The sequence below is a fragment of the Rattus norvegicus genome, chromosome 2 (genome assembly GCF_021556685.1).
Source record: "Rattus norvegicus strain SHRSP/BbbUtx chromosome 2, alternate assembly SHRSP_T2T, whole genome shotgun sequence".
Taxonomy (NCBI): Eukaryota; Metazoa; Chordata; class Mammalia; order Rodentia; family Muridae; genus Rattus; species Rattus norvegicus.
Window position 1 is genome coordinate 226,383,389 of NC_141535.1, and position 22,326 is coordinate 226,405,714.

The window sequence follows — 22,326 nt, forward strand, 5'->3', positions numbered from 1 at the left end:
AGCAAGGACGATATGGTGCTCTCTCTCCTCATCCTATTTTCTATTCTCACAGCAAACTGCAGAAAATTACAAAGGGACTGGATTGTTTTTAGTACATGGAGGTCTTAATTTCCTGTGATTGGAACCTAGGTTTTCCTCACACATTTTATCTACGTGTCTAGACCAGACTATCATCCAAAGCATCCTGGGTTGCCCAGAGGAAATACTAACATTGGTGATCTAAAAGGTCTGTGAACTCCGAGTCCATTTCCTGCCAGCACGTACCAGATGCTGGTCTTTTGGACGCTCCGATGCTTGCCTGGCAAGCCCATGACCGACTGAGCCATCGCCAAAGCCCTGTGATAATTTTCAATGCCCGTTTTATTCATCTGCGAATCTAGGTTGAGTTACTCCCTCTGCCCCCGCCTAAGTTAGATTTCAGTCAATTCTCTAGTTTTCTTTGCCACTAGCGGTGCTTATCTTTCAAAGGGAGGTTGAATTCATGGTTCCATTCACATAAGCAAATGCTCTACCTGGAAACTTGGTCCCCCAAGTCTCAAGTCTCGTTGCCAGTTTGGGCCTGCCATGGAGGTGCATACCTTTAATCCCAGCACCCCAGATGCTGAGGCTGGTGAATCACTGTGAGTTTGAGGACAACCTGGTCTGTATAGCAAGTTTCAGGCCAGCCAGGGCTTCCCAGCGAGACCCTGACTCCATACAAACAAACGACATCAAACCAAACCATAACCAGTCAGTTTGAAACATGCACACGATAGTCACGAGGTTCAGTTCCCCTGCGCCCTCTCCACGGCAGTCTGGATCTGCTTAATTGCTGCTCTCCTGATTTCTATTTATAGCTTCCTTATGATGAATCCAGGCATGTCCCACTTTTATGTAGCACTATTCAGATTTTATTGGGCTTTAAATGGTTCCCCAGGTCTCAAGAGTCGATATCTTTCAACAGTTCTGAAAACTCCTAGTCCACCATCCACCCTCAACCCCTACCACCACACAAAAATATTGCCATTTTTTGCTTGTTTGTTTGGTTTTTATTCATTCCCTTTGGAATTTAAATGAGGTCTTGATGATGGCTTTTACATTCCTGAGCTCCAGCTACATCACATTCCGTGTCTCATCTGCGGCTTTAATTGATAACTGAGATATCGAAAAGATAGTTTGTGCTTGAAACTCGAAATGAACGTGGGAAGATCTCTGAGACCCCGACTGGAACGGAATACTCTGTAGGATGTTCTCGTGGCCCACTGTCCGTTTGGACTCATCTCAGGCCTTCCCTTGGACGCCTTTGCCCTCCACTCCTGTTTTAGTGCAGATGGTAGGAAGACCCGGGTGAGACTTACATTTCTACCTAGTGACAAGGACTAGATGGGCCATTCATCAGCTTCTCCCCCCACTTTCCCCTCTGTGATATAGGTGAACTCTTGATGTACTAGCTAAGCATTACATCAAGATTTTAAATTGTGTTTTCTCGTGGTTCTATTTTGTCCCAACTATTAGTTCATTTCAGGTATTTTATCTTCTTCCACCGCAGAAGCTCTTATAGTCAGGACAGGGAATCTCTGAATACTTCTGAAATTGTTTTTAAAGTCCCAGCACCCATCATATATTTAACTGTTAACCTCTTAATCTTTAATTATATCTTCTTGAGTGAATTCATTATTTTTTTTAAAGCTTTTATCTACTTCTTCCAATGGTTTCAGTTCAGTGAAACACCTGTTTGAAGAGCTTGTCTTGGTTCTCCTCTCTGGCTTGATGGTGCTACAGGGGAAGGTGTTATTTTCCATTTCCTGCCTTGTATACACTGACCTGTAATTACAGACCGAGTACTTAGGCTCGAGTAGGCAGTAACAAACGGGCCCGGGGAAAGTTTCTGCTCCTGTGGGCTGGCGTGGAACCAACTGGCAGTCAGTCAATACCTAGCCGAAGCTTTCGAAGTGTCTCTTCTCCCAGCTCTTCTTGGGTGCAAGTGGGGACTCGCGCTTGGCCTCGGGGGCAGGAATAGGCAATTCGTGAACGCAGCTCCCTCCATATTACCTGCCTTGGCTGCGTTAGGCCAATCTTGGCAAGCACACAGCAGCGTGGACAACTCTTTCTATAGTGAATGCACACACAACTTTCTCCAGGTAACTTTTCCTGGGGAGCATGTCACTGAGGTGTTTGTGGTACATCTCTCTTCAGTAAGATGCTCCAGACCGGCTGAAACAAAGACCCTGAAGCCTGCGCATGCTCTGTACGTGTGTCCTGCTTACATACTTGGCAGGTTTTTCCTATATGGGGAAGTTGAGAGAGTTTTTCCAGGGAATGCTGCTGGATCTGGGTAGTTTCTTGTATTCTCACAACATTCACAACAATCACATGGATTCTTGATTGCCGAGAAGGTCTTTGCCCAGAGGAAACTTTGGCAGTTCTGTAGGAAAAGTAAGGGATGGCGAAGATTATAAACCTCTGATGTATCTATATTAGCATTTTATATATCTCATATACCATCAACATCCACAGATATAAATGTCAACTTTCAGTAGCATTGCCAGTAAATGAATATACCCATTCTTTTTACAGAATAAAGAATTTTTATTTAAAAAAAAAACTGATTTAAATGCAAAGGTTTTGTTTTTGTTTGTTCACTCATTTGTTTTTCTTGATGGCATGTTATAAGCCATCGATGTAATCCTCAGAGGAAAATGTCCCCATCCTGGTTCAGATATTTTTACATGTAAGTTATAGAATCATCATTCAAAACGATATAGCCAGTATCGAATATTATTACATCCTGTATCCTATAGGTCCTTAGATAAAGAGAATTCCTAACTCAGTGGGAGGAGTTTGGGTGTGTTCCTCCTGAGAACTGTGGGTCTGCTTGCCTGAGTCTGTTAGAAGTTCCTTCATGCTGGCCTTCTTCTTGGTTGGAAGATAACTTCAGCTGTACTGTGAGCTATATTCTCCTCAGAGAGAAACGCAGAGGAAAGGAGAAGCAGAGAGACAGACACAGACAGCCTGTGGGATGAAAGGACTTCCCCTGAAGCCTTCATCAGTCTTTTTGTTTCTATTCAGCAGGGCTGGATCAGGACACCGTCTTCTTTAAGTGGTTTTACTGCATTGTAATTGACACCCTGGGGTATTTTAAGAGTACAGCTTGGTTTTCACATAGGTACACCCACGAGACCAACACTGCAACAGACAAGTTTCCTACTGGCTTTCTGTGGCCACTCATTCCTGCTCCTACACCTTCGAGCATCACTGACCCGCTTCTTTTCCCCTTTAGACTCGTTTGCATTTTTTAGTTTCATATAAATGCAATCATACAGGGTTCGATGAGTTTTCTTTCAATCTGTCCTTTTCCCCCCTTTTTTTGAAGACAAATTTCCACTTTGATGATGCATCACGGGTAAGTACTTTTTTTTTTCTGCACCGTGGCTTCTTCGGCCGAGTCAGAGATGTCTGCCTGACTCAGACTCCCCCACAAAAAGATTTTCTCCCATATTTTCTTTTGAACTTGTACCTTAATTTTTATGGTATGGGTCTGTGAACGTGAGCTGCATGTGTGTGGACAGACTGCATGTGTGTTACAGACTGCAGGTGTGTGACAGACTGCAGGTGTGTGACAGACTGCCCGCTGTTGAATTTAGAAGACAGCTTAGTAGATTCTCCCTCTCTACCTTAACTGGGTCCTAGGATTAGAAGCCAGGTCTGCAACATTAACCCACTGAGCCACCTTACTGGATCCTTTGTTTATATTTTATTTTAGAATGAAAATAGTCTACAGTGTGAGGAATTAAGTTTAGACACAAAATATGGTGGGAGTTCTGCATGCTGGCAGTACTGGCTGAGGTTCTGTTTAAAAGTCTTAGCATGTGGCTGTTCTAGCACACTAGCATCAGGACCAAGGCTCCCCATTCCCATTTCAGTTATCAGACATCAGCCGTCACTGTACGTCTAGACACTATTCTGTTGCACTGATCAGTTCCCTGTTTCTATAGTAATATCACATTTAAAAAGTTACTATAACTTGATTGTGTGTGCTGGGATAAAAGTTGGTTTGACCACGCCAAGTCCTCTGCCCTTTCATATGAGTTTTAAAACCAGCGTGTTAACTTTTGGAAGTGTGTTAGGTGTTTCACTTGGTTTCTATAAAATATATACCTCATTTTTGGAAGAATTCACATCTTAAATGTGAGTATTATTCCATGAGCAAGATACCCGTCCCTATTTATTTATACATTCCTTAATTTATCTTATCAATGTTTATTAGTTTTGGTGTTTAAAACTTTCGCATTTTGGTCAGGTTCATCCCTAAGTATTTACATTTTTTATTACTTAAATATTTAAAATTTTACATGTTTTATTTCAATATTTCACGCCAAGTAAACAAACTCCTTGACTTATAGTCAAGTTTCAAGCTAACCAATTTTCAAGAGTTGAGTGTATCGTATTAAAAATGTATTGGAAAAACTCAGAGTTCCGAACATCACAGCTCGGCAACAGTGTGTCATAGGATCCATTGACATCCAGGGCTCAGGACAGACTGTGAGATGGAGCCCTTTGCTACTACCTGACATTGTTAATGTATCATGCTGCATTTTACAGCAACAGAACAATGAGGATTAAAAAACCAGAACGTTGTTTCTACTTGAGAGGGCAAGGCAGGAAGATTTCCTCCTTCTAGACCATCCTAAGCTGTCTATAATAAGACCTTGTCTCACATTCAACACCACCACAAACAAGAATAGGTTTCTACTGAGCATGCACTTGTCGTCTGATGCTATAACAAAATAAATCGTAAATCAGAGACCACAGAGGAATAAACAGATTTTATTGATCTTGTGTGGTGCCACTTTGACAAATTCATTAGTTCAATAGTTTTAAAATTATTCTGTTAGATTTTCAACATTTATGTTCATGGCATATGTAAGAATAGTACATTTTACTTATTTTTAAATCTATATGCATTTTTCTTGTCTTGCTTCATTTCCCTGGTTAAAATCGCTGCTAAGTGTTGACTGTGAGTGCCAAGAGGGGAAATCTTTATCTCGATCTTGATTTTAATAGAAAGTCAAATTCCAGCATATATTATATGCAATATAATAGCATATGCACTTTTGTAGGTGGCTTATGACAGCTCAAGGAGGCTACCTTCTATTTGTAACTTTGTTGAGAATCTTGGAAATGCTCTTTAAATTCGCAGTTTATCAAATGTGTTTTTTTTTCTTTTGTAGCTTTCTATGTTTAATTTATCTACACAATGAAATATGTTGATCTTTTTCGATATTGCATAATTCCCGCCTTTCTAGGGTAAGTCTTGCTTGAAAACAATCAGCCTTTTACACACTGTCATATTCAATTTGCTAAAGTTTTGTGGGACTCCACCTTACAACATCTTGTACCTGTGTTTGTGAGGCACGCTCACCCATGACGTTTCTGTATAATGTGCAGCTCACAGTAATGCCAACGTCTTTGAATAGGTTGTTTATTGTTTCCCTGATGGCTCATCTTCATTGTCACCTTGACAGACTTAGACTCACCATAAGTTTACCTCTGGGCATCTTTCCAGAAAGGTTTTTACCAATGGGGAAAAGACCCATGCCACCGGCTGGGGCCATAGACTGCATAAAAGAAAGAGAGCAAGCTGCATAGCAGTGCTCCTCTCTCTCTACTTCCTCGTTGCAGGGGGAATGTGACCAACTGCCCTCCGCTCCTGCTGTCATGCCTTCGATGTCATGGCGCACTGTGTCCCTTGGAACCATGAGCCAAAAGAAGCCATTCCTCCCTTAAATTGCTTTCTGTCAGGTAATTTAACAATTAGTATCTTTCAAAGAATTTCCCAGTTTTGTCTAAGTTATCGAATTTCTAGTCATAAAATGGTTCATAATATTTTTATAATATCTATTTTATTTTTAAAAATAAATCACAGCTTGGTTTTGGACATAACCATAGTTTCTCATGCAACTGTGGAGATGATAGACTCTGCATGCCTTTCACCTAGTTCCCCCTGACCCCTGATGTAATAATACCTTGCAAAACTATGGTATGAAATTACAGCCAGCGTTTCTACATTGATCCAGTTAAGATAAAGACCATTTCCACTACCACCAAGACGCCTCCTACTGCTCTTCCATGGCTGTGCCAACTCCTCACCCTCGCCACCCCTCCAGGATCTTACGTATAGAATCACACAGAAGGGCTCCTTTTTTGTTAAGTGCGATATTCTGACCTCAACAATTTGTCTGCTTACTTATTTCCTGCGTATGAGTTATTGTTTGTGGCCTGTGTACTTGTTAGCGTAGGGATAGGCAGGTATGCATGCACATGTGTGCACATGCATGTGTGTGTGGAGGTCAGAGGCAGATGTCAGGTATCATTCTGCATCATTTCTCACTGAACCTGCAATTAGGCTGGCCGGTTATTTAGCTTTCAAAGGTCTGCCCCTGACCTCCAGCCAGGGCCGAGACTATAGGCACACAGAACCGCACCTGACTTTTTCCATGATCTGGGGAACCAAACACTGGTCTCCATGCTTGTGCGGCAGACACTTTATGAACCGAACAACTTCCCGGCCTGGTGTGTTTGTGTTGCTGTCTTTGAGTTGTGTTTCATGGTCTGACTGCTTTTACACTTTGTTTTCCCAATCACATACTGAAAGACATCTGGTTATTGCTTTCTGGCTTTCACAAACATTCTTCTATAAACAGTCTTGTACAGGTATTTGTGAACATAAAATTTCATTTCTCTGGGATGATTGCCAGGAGTGTAATTGCTAGCTTGTATGGTACTTGCGTGCTTAATTTTTTTCTAATGTACCTTTTGTATTAATTAAACTTGCTCCTTGACAATTTCATACATGTATGTAATACATTCTAATTACTCTCATCCTCACCCTCAACCATCTTCCTCCTGATCTTAACAACGTTCCTATTCCCACAACAAATCCATCTCCTACATTCATGTCCTTGTGTTTTATTTTGTTTTGTAACACACAGAGTTTAGCCAAGGTCATTTGTGTAGGCACGGGTTTGAAATTATCCATTGGAGATTGATGGCTCTCTATTGGGCACACAACTGAAGCCAATGACTCCCCTTCCCCTAGAGTCTATCAGGAGGCCAATAGTTCAGCAGAGTAGTACCTCATGAGCCCCTTCCCATCCAGGAGCGATGATTGACAGCTCCAGTCTTGCGTAGGCTCAGTCTAGGCAAATTCAGTTGCATTGAATTCTTGATTGAAGTAGGTGTATCATGCACAAAAGACAGCATTTTGAAGTCGTCCTTCTTATCTTCTGGCTTTTACAGTCTTTCCTTTCCCTCCTCTGATACATTCCAAAGCTTTACAGTAGTTGGTATAAATTTCTTATTTAGGGTTGAATGTCTCTGATTGCACGATTCTTCACTGCAAAGGGATGCTTCTCTGATTAAGGTTAATGGTAACATTTGAATATGGGTGCATACACATAGACATTTAGGAAGAAGTTTGGCACTATCTTCATTTATTTAAACACTAGTAGGTTCACCCTTAAGGCCTATGACTTCTCCCACCCATGTGTTGTTTTTTTTTAATTGGGTTTATGAGAGCAGGCAGACAGAGGCATAAGTAAAACACAAGCCTGTTGTAATGGCAGATGACAATGAAGAAAGCCTGTCTAGAAACAAAGTGAAAGGTCATAAGCTGACACCTGAACTTGTCCTTTGACCTCCACAAGTATGTTACAGGTCATGGTGTATGCCCATGGGCACGTACGTGCACATACATGCACCCACACACACAGCCAAAGAAAAAATATCCGTATGGTTTGTGTAAAGAAAAGTAATTTCCCTTCAAGACATCTTTCAGATGACTATGAAGACAGTCATCATTTTAAAATAGATATTATATTGTTACAGAACTTGCAGTCATAATTGATCCAATTCAAGCATGAAACAATGTGGCTGAGTGTTCTCTACACAGGCAAAGGTGTCAGATGATACTATATGCATATTTATGCACTCTATGTGTATTAATTTGATAAGAACAGATACCACACTTGCTCTTAGCCAAAAGGCAAGAAGTGATGTGTATCACTTTGAAAAGATAGTATCAATGTTCCTCTTCTGTGTCTTTAGAGTTGAAGAATTTGGCTAAATTATGATTCTCTCTGTCCTAGTTTTAATTGTAGCACAGTGAGTCTTTTAAACCAATGTTTTTAGGGTCTCCTTTTTCTACCCAGTGTTGTATTTTTTTATCAGCATTACTTTTGACTTTTCTGCTTTCTCTCCTAAACACCTCTAATTCTACAATACTCTCCCCTCCTTAAGTAAGTCTGCTTCATGCTTAATTAAATTGTTACAAGAATTGTTTTTAACAATTATAAATGGATTATGAAGGCTGCAAATGGACAAGCTGCACAGGAAGCCTTGGAATAGTTCATCCTGCGTCTGAATTCTAATGCAGAAAGATTAGCCAGGTATATCTAGGCAAGGGGGTAGCTCCCTTCTAACCAGGTCTCTGGTTGCTTTTAGTCCTTCAGGGGGTTGGATGAGGCTCACCTACAAAAGAGCACCTGCTTTCCTTCGTGTATGGATTCAAGTGCAAGTTTAATGAATGCTTTCCCAGACACACTAAGTATTAGACATCCCCTAATCCAGTCAAATGGACACATAAAATTAACTGGACACTTGGTTCAAATAATTGTTATAAATTTGGTCCTAGAAATGAAAGCAAGTACCTGACATTGCATTGGCAGATGATAATGTAAAACAAAGTCAACCCAAGAGGAAAAAGAGCAGAAAACAGAGAAAGCAGCATAGAAACTTAGGAAAGGAGGGAGGGAGAATTTAAAGTGAGTGAGAGAGAGAGAGAGAGAGAGAGAGAGAGAGAGAGAGAGAGAGAGAGAGAGAAGGAAAGAGGCAGGAAAACCCAAGACAGCACAGTAAACCATATATATTAGTTGCCATTTCAAAGGGCTATGTGTCTGTATTAAATTTTTTTCCAACTAAGACTAAAAACATAATCAGTATGCTGGGTTCAAGGGTACATCTAAAACACAGGTGATAAGGAGACCAAGATTTGTAAAGTGAATTAAAAAAAATTGAACTTAATGATTTCAGAAAGCATAGGTGTCAATGGCCAAAACATTAAATGGTTTAAAAAGGAGTGTTTTTTTCTTAATGCTTTCTATTTCTGTACAATCAGTGGTAGACTTTGGTGCACTAGTATGATTGCTTAAGAGGCACCGCAGGTTTGAGAGCAGGTATAGAGTATCTCAGGCTTGGCAGAGAAGCATCCACTTACTACTTAGCTTCCACGTCCTCTTGGTTGCCATGGCTCTCCCTCTAATTGGCCAATGTTTTGTTGATGTTGATCAAGGTGAAGGTGGTGGCGTATCTTCCCACCAAAGGCCCCAGGTAACTGAACAGACATTGAATACCCAGCTCAGTGAATCTTTGTCACCAGGTCTTTGAGCAGTTACGGGGTCCTGCATTTTCCCTCCTTGTCTAAATATCAAACTTGAGAACTTTCTGGTCTTGCAGTTTCTCCAAACCTTGGGCTCCCTCTCCTGAGTACCCACAGACTTGGAAGTATAATTTATATTCCACCAGCTCCCACATTAAGTTGTGGAAATGGCTAGGCTTTCTTAGGATTGCTCCAGGAATCCTTGACTCAACTATATGAACCCATGAAACCCAGCATGACCTTGACTGACCCACCAAAATGGCTTATGTTTGTGACCCAGGTAATGGCCACAGATGAACAGAGTATGAAAGTTAGTCAAAGTTCTCGCTATCTTTGTTTGAAGGTTAGGAGAATGAAGAGTGTCTCTCAGTTTGATGATTAATAAAACCTAAGGAGTCCAACTCTAGACTACCTAGAGGTGTCTTGTTCCAGGGACAGGAAGTCTTCTGAGCAAGGACTACAGAAGCAAGCAAGACCAAGGACATTGTCAGTATCATTTGGATCCCTAGATCCAACCATGGCTGAATGTCACACTTTGGAGATCACAGTTCAGCTAGGATTGACCCTACTTAACTAGTTCATTTAATGTAATGTATTAATTAGAATTGGGTTTGTGTTATTTACAGTAAAGTATTTCTAAAAAAATTGTTTTTCAAAATTTCTAACAATGCAGTCATTCACCAGATAGAGAATAAAAATTATCCCCAGGAATTTTAATAACATACAGTTAGTCCTCCTTAACCACAACTTCTCTATCTATGGAATTAACCAACCAAAGGTACAAACTACTTTGCCTAAAAATGGCATCTATACTGAACACATGGATTTTTTTTCTTGTCCTTGTTTCCTAAACAATATGGAATAACAAATATTTACACAGAGTTTACATTCTGTTTGGTGGAGTGCTTGCCTAGCATGTACAAAGCCCTGGCATGTACCAGTTAGGGATGGTGGTGCACACTTGAAATCCCAGCACTGGAGAAGCAAGAACAGAAGGATCAGAAGTTCAGCATCATCTTTGATGATAGAGCAATTCCAAGGCAACTGGGGTACGTGAGAGCCTAATGGAAGGAAGGGAGAAAAAAAGGAAGCAAGCAAGAAAGCAAGCAAGGAAGGAAGGAAGGAAGGAAGGAAGGAAGGAAAGAAGGAAGTAAGAAAGGAAGGAAGGGAGCAAGGAAGGAAGGAAGGAGAAAAAGGAAGGGAGGAGGGAAGGGAGAGAGGAAAAGGGGGAAGGAAAGAGACAGAAGGAAAGGGAAGGGAGGAGGGGGAGGACATGGAGGAAGGAAGAATGGATATGTGAAGACCCATAAAGGTTTTGTGTGACTATTGATTTACTTTATGTAGAGTCTTGAGTACCTGGTATCTTGTTATCTATGGGATCCCAGAACAACAGTTGCCTGAGGCTACTGAGGGAGAGTTGTAATTAATAATGTACTAATTGTGCACAATCTTTGGAAGGCAATGGGCTAGTAACATGGACCAATGAGATGCCTGAGCGGGTAAAGGTACTTAGTGTCAAGCCTGAAGAGTGAAGTCCCAGCACTTGGGAGGTGGAAGCAGGAGGATTTGGAAGTTAAAGGTCACCCTAAACTCCATAGCAAGAGAACTTATCTAGTAGAAAAAAAATGTTCTCCTAGCTCACTCAGAACAGAAAAATACTTCTCGGATTAGAAACAGAGTGTGTGGGGGTTGGGGAGAGGGCAAGTGGTAAGAGCCCTTGGGTCCTGACCCATAAACACAGTTCTGAGGAATGGTCTCTGCCTAGAAAAGGGAAGCCTAACCAATCCAGACTGATAATATGCTAGAGAGTGCCTAGAGTGCCCTCGCCTCTGGGCACATGATGCTCAATGCATGAAGGCAAGATTCATCGACAGATGTTGTTTCACACAATATATGCACAAATCATCATGACCAAGAAGAAAATTGGGGAGGAAAGGGTTTACTCAGCTTACACTTCCACATTGCTGTTCATCACCAAAGGAAGTCATAACAGGAACTCACGCAGGTCAGGAACTTGGAGGGAGGAATGGATGTAGAAACCACGGAGGGGTGCTGCTTACTGGATTGCTTCTCCTGGCTTGTTCAGCTTGCTTTCTTATAGAGCCCAGGACTACGAGCCCAGGGATGGCACCACCCACAATGGTCTCTCTCAGCCTTGATCACTAACTCAGAAAATGCCTTTCAGATGGACCTCATGGAGGCATTTCCTCAAGGGAGGCTCCTTTCTCTGTGATGACTCCAGCTTGTGTCAAGTTGACACACAAACCCAGCCAGTACAGATGTCTTAGCAGGTGCCCACGGGAGTGGCTGACAGATGTCCATGGCGCTCTATAAATAATACTGTTTAGAACAGAGATGGGAACCTCAAGTTTAATGGGGACTTGAAGTGTTGACTTACAGGAAAAAAGGGGGCTGTATTTCTGCTATATTTGGATTTGTGACTGAAATTCAAATTTATTGTATATCTTAGTAACACCCTAGAATGTTCTCGAAAGAGCCTGGAAATGTTCAACTTTACTCTCTCAGCTCTACCTTCCCAGTGTCAAGGTCTCTCTCTGTGAATGCATAATTTTCTATATTTTTTGAGGGGGGATTTTGCATTTCACTCACAAAGATAGGACATTAATGTCCTTACCATGCTGTTACTCCTTTTGTTCTGGGCGTTTTTCTCTCAGCGCCTGGAAGAACTTTCCTTCGCTCGTGTATCACTCTACGCTCAAAATCAGCTTACAAGACCACTTATTACATCGACGCAATTTTGTCTGCGGGGTGAATCCAAGGATGAACCCTCAGAATCTTTTCTTTTCTTTTATTTCTTTGGTTAAAAACAGACAAGTGTAAGAAGCGGTGGGTCAAAGTCATGCATCTCAAAAGAGGAAAGAAAAACGCATTGACGATTCCAACAAGGTTGAATGTCTGTTCACAGAAGGTATCTACTGAATAGAGACATTTTCCTCTCAAACATATGTGCTTTTATATAAAACTTCTAGGTTTCCCTCTCACTCTTGGCTGGAGTGTAATTGGGGGTGGTGGTGGTGATTTGAGAGATGCACACATGTTCCTCTGCTCTAAACACAGACGAAGGTGGCTAAATTCTAAATGGAAGGTGAGTTGTAGCGTCTTCCCATCTCCTTTGGTACTGTTGATTTGGCTCTGGTACAGAGTGCGGAAGAATTTGGCACAGTCCTTTCGTCTTTTGATACCATGTTTAGCGAACACTTGACCTCGAATTAGGCAAGCAGCTTTCTAAGTTTACTTAAGCAGTGCCAGTTTAATAAGACCTCTATAATCACAGCAATTCTAATGACAAGTTTGGGGGAAATATATTAGGTGGATCTAACCCGCTTCCTGAAGCCCCCAACCCCAGGCAGGAATCTCCTCATTGTTACAAACACAGAGATGCTGCATCTTCAGAACAATGTGCTTTGCGTTCCCATGAAAACGTGTTGTCTCATTTACCTTCTCATCTTGATCCGTTCTAGACTCTGTCCGTCTGAGCCTCAACAGCCGTACCAAGTCATGAAACACATGGCCTCATGTGAGTCATAGCTGATTCTCTGTTTCAGCAATATAGCATTATTCTCCTAAAAACAAAGGCACACACCAAATATTTAAATGTTTCATACATAATATATACTAGACATGTGGAAACAGGTATAAATATTTCAAAATAGCACGCTTAAACTTTAGAATCTGAACAACTGTTGGATTATTAATATCTTCCCATCTGCCAAGTAAAAACGTTGAATTATCTCTTGGTGCCCCCCTTTAAGCTCTATATTTTGCTTTTGAAACCTTAGTATAAATAGAATTTGGCGGATTTTTTTTTTGAAAGCCACTAGTGCTGAAAACTTGTATTATTTTCTGGGAAAAAAATATAATGGGACATCTGTTCTTTAGAATTTTGAGTCATTCTGAACCATGCGTGATTCATGACTTGCTCATTTTTAGTTCATTTTAGGGGAAGAATTGGCAAGGTGCACAAAGGAGACATTGAGTTAGAAGAAATTTTGGTTTCTAAGGTATTAAGAATGTTTCCAATAATACTATTACTTTTATAGGAAAAGAAGGGCAGTGGGGGCTTTCACTCGACATATCGCAAAAACTCTGAGCACATCAGCACACATCAAATGTAAATGATATTTTTAAAATTAAGAAAATTTTATTCTGGGGTTGGGGATTTAGCTCAGTGGTAGAGCGCTTGCCTAGCAATCGCAAGGCCCTGGGTTCGGTCCCCAGCTCCTAACAAAAGAAAAAAAAAAAAGAAAAGAAAACTTTATTCTAACTGTTCACAGTTTTAACCAGTTGAAATGTGAATATTTTACTGCATAGGAGACCCCTTAATGATAACACAGAAGGTTTTACAATGAGCACCGGGGCTAGGTTGACAAGAAACATCCCATTTGCTCTGTTTATTACATTTGTAACATGTTTGTCTGAGTTAGGGTTACTGTTGCTGTCTTGAAACACCATGACCAAGCAACTTGGGGAAGCAAAGGTTTATTCCACTCACAGTTCCATACAACAGTTCATTACCAAAAGCAGCGAGAACCTGGAGGCAGGAGCTGATGCAGAAGCCACGGAAGGGTGCTGCTTACTGGCTTGCTCCTCGTGGCTTGCTCAGTTTGCTTTCTTAGGACCACCAGCCCTGGATAGAACCACCTAAAGTGTGCTGGGTCCTCCCACATCAATTTCTAATTAAGAAAATGCTCTGTAGTCTTAACCTAAAGTCAGGTTTTATGGAGGCGTTCTCTTTCCTATTGAGGCTCTCTTGTCTCTGTGACTCAAGCCTGTGATAAAATTGACATACAACCAACCAGTACTATGTTGTTCCTATGACACCATGGCTAGAAAGGAACACTTTACCCCTGCCCCCTTTAGAAAATATTTATTTCACTATTTATGTGTATGAGTGTTTTGTGTGCATGTATGTACACTCACCACATGGGTGTGTGATGCCCAAGCGGGTCAGAAGAGGACATGGAATCCACTGGAACTGGAGTTTCAGATGGTTGTGGGCTGCCATGTGGCTCTCGGAGTCCAACCATAGTCTCCAATAAGAGCAACACATGCTCTTGTCTGATGAGTTAAGAGTTATTTCAGGCCCAAGACCCGCTACATTTTTGACCACTTCTCTGACAGCTTTGTCTGAGATCTCCTCCCAGGTATTTTTGGCGAGTGCCTTTAAAATATACTATTTTTTTTCTATGAGGAAAGTAAGGTAATTAAAAATAGAACTTTCAGGGGGTGGCCGGGAAACAGTTGTGCCAGGGCAAAGATTTCTAGTTAGGGAGAATGAGTTAAGAAAGGGAAGAACTAGTTAGTAAATGTTCACACCCTGCAGATGGCAAACCTCTGACAATATGTGTGAAGCCAGTTGTTTGTGAATACATTTCCATGGTTATACCTTAGTCATCTGTACCTCAACCAGAGTCTAGGTCTTCCTTTGCGATTCTCTCTCTCTCTCTCTCTCTCTCTCTCTCTCTCTCTCTCTCTCTCTCTCTCTCTCTCTCTCTCTCTCTCTCTGCAAATGGCAGTGACTTCTGTATATCCCTGAAAGTTGATATCCGAAGATTTAAAAGGACATCAATAGCACCAGGGGTGTTTCACTTTCAGGAACAAAACTATATTGTTCCAGTGCCTTCTTTGCCTTCTGTTGGCTTCCCGGTGTCGGTGTCACCAGGCTTCTGGCTCTGCGGCTGACTTCTTCCTAAGAACCTTTGCTTTGATGCAGGTCTGCAAGCTGCGATGTATGCTGCCCCCTCCTGGTACTGTTTGAAGAGGCGAGCTCCGCTTAATGAAAGTGACTCACATGCTATTCGCGAATACGCTTTTCAGACATTTGCTCTCCGTTCCTGCTCCTACTCAGCCAGTTAAAGGCCAGTGGAAAGTCCAGTCTGATGAAATTTGAAACTCGCTGGTGGTTTAATAGGCAGCCAGAACACTAGCTGATGCACATGAGAGAAAAAGAGAAAGGTCTACTCTTTGATGCAGACCGTTGAGTCAAAAGCCCTGGCAGCCATAGAGCCCCCTGCTATGTCAAATCTTGGTGAAAGGTTTGCTGACTCATTACCAAGCACGTTTGCTTTAATTTTAATTAAAACGATCCAACTACATTCTCAGTAGTGTAGCTGCCCACAAACTATGCCATGCGTATGAACACCTTTAAAACCTCACTAGCTCACACAAAATAGACCAACGTCACTTTACTGGGTAAAGTTGCCAGCTGTTTTCAAAGGTCTGAACTGCAGAACTCCTAGGAAATACATCGGGGCTGGGGGGAGGAGGGGGAGGCAAGGAACATGGTTGACTTTTTTGAATTATAAATATGGGAAATTCTTAATCCACACGCCTGCTGCTCTCTGGAGAGGGAGAACAGTCCAGAATTGCCCAGAATGGGTCCTTGGTGCTTTAGTTACCACTGAGTGGTTAGTAACCCCCATAAGGCCCGGTGTACAATACACTTAAAAGTGTCAATAGAGTAGATAACACATTGCTAGCCTTCTTTAATATCTTCAGTTTACATATGAAATCGTGTTTGAGCTTAAGCATGAATACAGACGTTGCAATAAGCATACATGGACTTTGTACAAGGTATTGAGCAGAGTCCAGCTTGGAGACCAGCTTCTGCGGCCTCAGCAAGGAGTGTGTGAGGAATGTTGAAGCCCCTACTGTTGTTTAGTTAAACTGATGAGGCAGCAAACACTCCCTAAATATTTATGCTCATCCCGTAGACAAATGCCACTTTAAGCCTTAGTTGGAGTTGCTTCTCTCTGCGATGAACAGTGGTGAATACAAACTCATGGCTGCTCGAGATGCTGAGGGTAAACGGCGATTCAGTGCTTCACGCTAAACATGACGTGTATGTCCTGTCCGCTAGGGGTCAGGGAGCAGAGGAAAAGGAGGATGAAGAGCTTAAAGATAATGGAGAGGGCGTGAAGAAATGGCGTCTTCTGGCCATGACACAACCATTGCAACCACCAACTCACAGTATTTGTGTTTCCTTTCACTAGGCCTACACAAGATGGCACCTGTCACCAGTCAACTATGGGTGGGGACCAGCTCACCAGTGCCAGCTTTCTCTGCTAAACTGTTGGCTGCTGATGGATTTTGGGAGAGGGGAGGCCTATACTGCATTTGTGTACCCACTGATGGGCCGAACCAGGCTCAGACGGGCCCATTGCCACACAGACATCCGTGGTTAAGCCTAGTGAGTCACAAAAAACAGAGTGAAAAGACAGGAATATGGGAAGTGAACGTGCAGGGAGGAGGGGCGTGTTGACAGGGTAAGGTGGGAGGTAACAGCAGATGTGGGATGAGTGGAAGCAGACTGTATTAGATACATGTATGACATTCTTAAAGAATAAATTTAATAAAGCTATATAATTATAATATACATGATGTCTAATATAATAAATAATGCATATATCACAGTATATTATATTATACATGTTATTTATATACAATATGTTTATGCTTAATACATATGCTGCAAATATCATAATGCATTATGTATTAAGTGTTATATTGTGTATTTATGTGCTTATAGGATTATATATAATATCATAATATAAAAGTATAACACATATAATAATATAACATATGAATATATTATGTTATAATATATTACAATATATTATTATTGTATAATATATAATATAAACATAACATATATTATCTACTATAATTATATATTATATATACTTACATATTACATTTTAACATACTAATCATATTGATGATTAATCAACTAATCATATTAATATATTAGCACATTAAGATTATTATTAATAATATTAATTTTATATATGTATATATTAATATTTTATATAATGTAATTGTATGTATTATGTATATTATATGTGCGTATATTAATATGTTTTCATATAAAATATATTAGAAAATATATATTAATCTATTATATATGCATATATTAATATAAAATTTATATATCCATATAACATACATATTAATATATTATATGATGATAGTTATATAATATATGATGTATTATATGTAATTTTAAGACATAATCATAATATATGATATGTATTATATATTACACATTATATATATCATGTATGATATTAATGTTATAACATCATGTAATGTATAGAGTATATATGTAATATATTATGTACTTATATATGCATACTTATATAGAGACAAAATGTGGAGCAGAGCCTGAAGGAAAGGCCATCCAGAGACTGCTCCACCTGGGGATACAGACACCAAACCCAGACACTATCGCTGATGCCAAGCAGTGCTTGCTGACAGGAGCCTGATATAGCTGTCTCCTGAGAGGCTCTGCCAGAGTCTGACAAATACAGAGACAGATGCTCACAGCCAACCACTGGACTGAGCATGGGGTCCCTAGTGGAGGAGTGACTGGTGACAGGGGCTGAATGGGTTTGCAAACCCATAGAAAGAACAACATATCAACCAACCAGACCCCCCAGCCCCCGAACTTCCAAGGGCTAAAACAAAGAGTACACATGGAGTGACCCATGGCTCCAGCCACATATGTAGCAGAAGATGGGCCTTGTTTGGCATCAATGGGAGGAGAGGCCTTTGGTCCTGTGAAAGCTTGATGTCCCAGTGTAGGGGAATGCCAGGGCAGGGAGATAGGAGGGAGTGGGTGGGTAGGTGGGGGAGCACCCTCATAGGAGTAGGGGGAGGGAGGATGGAATAAAGGGTTTCTAGAGGGAAAACTGGGAAAGGGGATAACATTTGAAATGTAAATAAATAAAATATCCGATTAAGGAAAAAGAGTTCAGTTATATTGGAAGTTGAGATTGTCACTTGGCCATTCTGGCCTCCTCGCTAACTCTCAGTGCCAGGAAGGGATGATTATACTATGTGGAGTGATGGAGTCAACTAAATATCTGTACAGCTGAAGAAGAAACACAGGAGACTTTAGGACTGTTCTTGGTCCTTAGTGATCACAGACTCTGGGTGAACTCTGATACTCTCTTTGAGTAGACTGCTCAGGAAAGGTTTGGTGAATTTATAAGACAGGGAGCCTTGCCAGCTAAGACATGTCCTGAAGGCAAACGGAATGTGAAATGGTCACAGCAGAGAGAGATGGCAGTTATGAATGTCAGCCATCAGAATGCTAGCACATGCAGATACAAGGACGACGATAGCTGTGAGCTCTTCGTATAGCTCTATACATTTTAATCAATTATTTTCTACTTGTCTCTATCTCATTCTCCCAATACTGGTTAATGCTGGTAGCTGTATGGGTTAGTATTTAAGTGTCGGAGTGTTAGGGAGGTTCTGTCATTTCCCACGTGGAGGAATGAATGTAACTCAAAGACCTTGTGGAGAGGGAATGACCTGGCTAGGGTTGTACAAGACAAAGCCATGTATTCCAGGAAGAAGTAGGAAATGAGAGAGTGAGCATGAATGTCAGGTGACACGTGTAGGACTGCAGTGATTCTGCACTGATAAGCAATTCTGCTAACCAGGACTGCATTTCCCAGAAGTCCCCTTCTCCCCACCCCATCCCCTATTTCATGGTTCTGTACCTACTTGAGTTCCAGTCCTGACTTCCTTTAGTGATGAACAGCAACATAGAAGTGTAAGCTGAATAAACCCTTTCCTCCCCAACTTGCTTCTTGGCCATGATGTTTGTGCAGGAGTAGAAACCCTGACCAAGACAGGTCACAACTTGTCCAAACCTCTTACCTCCTTGCAGCTGACTAGTGACTTCACACTCACTACCAGACACTGAAGTTGGAGGCTTTCGTAAACCTCTCTAACAGTTTCCCTCCCTACGTCCATGTTAGTGGTGTTCCTATAAGCCTGTAATCCTTCCTCCCTAACATGGCCACACCAGCTTCTCCATAAGAAAGTCTGCATTATATAACAAACCTCTATAATAAATCCTTTTTGCACTTTCAAAAAAGTTGTGTATTTTAATAGTTGTTCATAATATAATATGTAATATGTAATGTGCAATATGTAATATACAATATACAATATATAATATCCACTATACATTATATAATATTTAATATATAAATGTAATATATGATATGTGGTATATGGTATATGTGATATGTAATATAAGACACATGATATATTACACAATATGTAATATGTAATGTGCAATATGCAATATACAATATATAATATTCACTATACATTATATAATATTTAACATATAAATGTAATATATGATATATCGTATATGTGATATGTAATATATGACACATGATATATTATACAATATGTAATATGTAATGTGCAATATGCAATGTTTTATATAATATACAATATACAATATAAACTATATGATACATAATATAATTCACAATATATACTATATGTGTAATGTATAATATATAATTATATAACATATAATATATATTGTAATTCTGTATTATATATTATATAAATATCATAATATAACATATAATCAGATATATGTTATAGCATTATATGTATTTTCATATTAACATAGTTATATTTTATATATCATATACATATATGTATGTTATATATCATAATATAATTCATATATAATATATAATATATTAACATATACACATATAATATATAAAACATATATAATTATAGCATTCTCTAGAGGGGAATCTACTGCTTAGCCAAGTTAACATACAATCAATCTTTTAGATATCTATTTTTATACCCAGTGATAAGGTCTATTGTCAGTCTCAATCAGAAAGTCATTACCTTGCAGTGAACAGAGCAGATGCACAGACATGGCTGCATGTGATTCTGAGATACAGGACAGTGACAGCTCAGTACGCCATTCTCTGGAGTTCAGAAGCACCGTGGAAGAGGAAGTGGAAAGAATCTAAGAGCAGCGTCTACAAAGCCCAAAAGGTCATATAAACATGGCCTCAACGCTGCTGTGCCTTCTGATGCTGGCTCACCCACACAAGTTGGGATCACTCAGTAGTCTGCTGTGAAAGGGGGAGGGGTTCTTGGGCCATAACTCTTACTACTGATTGTGGATTCTTGGGGAGGGGAAGACATCGTATCCAGCTTTACACCCACTAGTGAACCTACAAGGCTCTGATGGTTAGTTCCAACCTCAGGGCCATGCAGATGTCCATAGTTAAAGTCTTTGGGACGTTAAACAGAACACAAGATAGTAAATAAGAAAAAGATTTGTGAGGAAGAAAGGAATCTGGCAGGGTGGGATGGGAAAGAGTGTTCGGGAACACAAACATGTGTGAAATTATTAAAGAACAAAATGTACTCATTAAAAAAGAAAGAGAAATGCTTAATCTTAGGCTTCCCCCAGTTCCATTGGATCAGAACCCATATTTTAGCTGGATCCTTTGTGTGAGCATCAGTGACTCAGAGGTATAGTCTTAACTAAATTAAGCCTATGTAAAAACAGAGTTTTCCTCACGCTGGTTTCCTTTTTTTCTATTCTAAGCATTGCTCAAGCTTAAAAACTATGTGAATTCCTATTCCTGAGCTGTGACTCAGGGGCTTTTTATAAGGGAAACTCCCTCTGAGGGCAATTTAATTGGGATTTTAAAAAGAGGCTCCACCTAGCAGCCAATGGAAAGAGATACACTCAGACCCAAACGGTAGATGGAGCTCTGGGAGTCTTACAGATGAGTTGGGAGAATGATTGAGGGACCTGAAGAGGACAGGAACCCCACGGAAAGACCAACAGGGTCAACTAACCTGGACCCTTGGGGACCCCCAGAAACCGAGTCATCAACCAAAGTGCAAGGATAGGCTGGACCTGGGCATCTCCACACATATGTAGCAGATGAGCATCTCGGGCTTCATGCGGGTCCTCCAAACAACTGGAGCAGGGGCTGTCAGAGCCTGCTGCCTGCCTGCCTGTGAATCCCGAGCCCCTTATCTGGCCTCAGTGGGAGAGAGTGTGTCAAGTCCTGAAGCAACCTGATATGTATGTGTGGAGGGTTTGACACCCAGCGGGGACTTCCCCTTCTCTCAAAAGAGAAGAAGAAGGGAAATAGGAATGGGGAGGACTTGGGTGAGGGGGTCCTGGGAGGAGAGGAAGAGCTGATATTGGTTGTAAAGAGAATAAATAAATACATTTAAACACAATAATTGAATTATTGGTCGACTATTCAAATGCTGTATATACAGCTCTCTTATTTAAAAGTATGCAGCTTGGCAGGCACACTCACACTACCTTTAAGGAAGATTTCCTGCCACTTTTGTAGCCACTCGTGAAAGAGAAAGTAATTACCTCAGGTCAGTCAGTTCTGCCTTTAAAAAAAAAAGTGGCAAGAAATGTTTTTCTGAGATCATTCTAGTGTGAATTTATGGAGGAAACTGGGATATCTATCTATCTATCTATCTATCTATCTATCTATCTATCTATCTATCCATCCATCCATCCATCCATCCATCCATCCATCCATCTATCTATCCATCCATCCATCCATCCATCCATCCATCCATCCATCCATCAATCTATCTATCCATCCATCCATCCATCCATCCATCCATCCATCCATCCATCCATCTATCTATCCATCCATCCATCCATCCATCCATCCATTTATCTATCTATCTATCTATCTATCTATCTATCTATCTATCTATCTATCTATCTATCTATCCATCCATCCATCCATCCATCCATCTATCCATCCATCCATCCATCCATCCACCCATCTATCTATCTATCCATCCATCCATCCATCTATCTATCCATCCATCCATCCATCCATCCATCCATCCATCCATCCATCCATCTATCTATCTATCTTTGAGAGAGTCTTATGTAGCCCACCCAGAATGGCACCATATTCCCTTTGTAGACAAGGATGATAGTTGACTTCTGGCCTTCCTCCCTCCCTGCCCAAGTGCTGGGATCACAGATGTGTGCCGAGCACGCTGCGTTTTAGGAGGTACTGGAGCCTGAACCCAAGGTTTCGCGCATG

The 22,326-nt window shown here is 40.7% G+C and overlaps 1 long non-coding RNA gene and 1 pseudogene across 1 annotated transcript; both read right to left on the bottom strand.

Moving 5' to 3' along the window:
- Positions 1 to 349: 349 nt before the first annotated feature.
- LOC148006765 (uncharacterized) lies at positions 350 to 20,340 on the bottom strand. The gene is made up of 3 exons (XR_015676985.1): positions 20,117 to 20,340; positions 12,875 to 12,999; positions 350 to 2,404 (listed from the first exon to the last, which is right to left on the bottom strand). It is a non-coding gene; the product is annotated as an uncharacterized LOC148006765 (long non-coding RNA).
- Rnu2-72p1 (RNA, U2 small nuclear 72, pseudogene 1) lies at positions 7,934 to 8,035 on the bottom strand (annotated as a pseudogene).
- Positions 20,341 to 22,326: the final 1,986 nt, after the last annotated feature.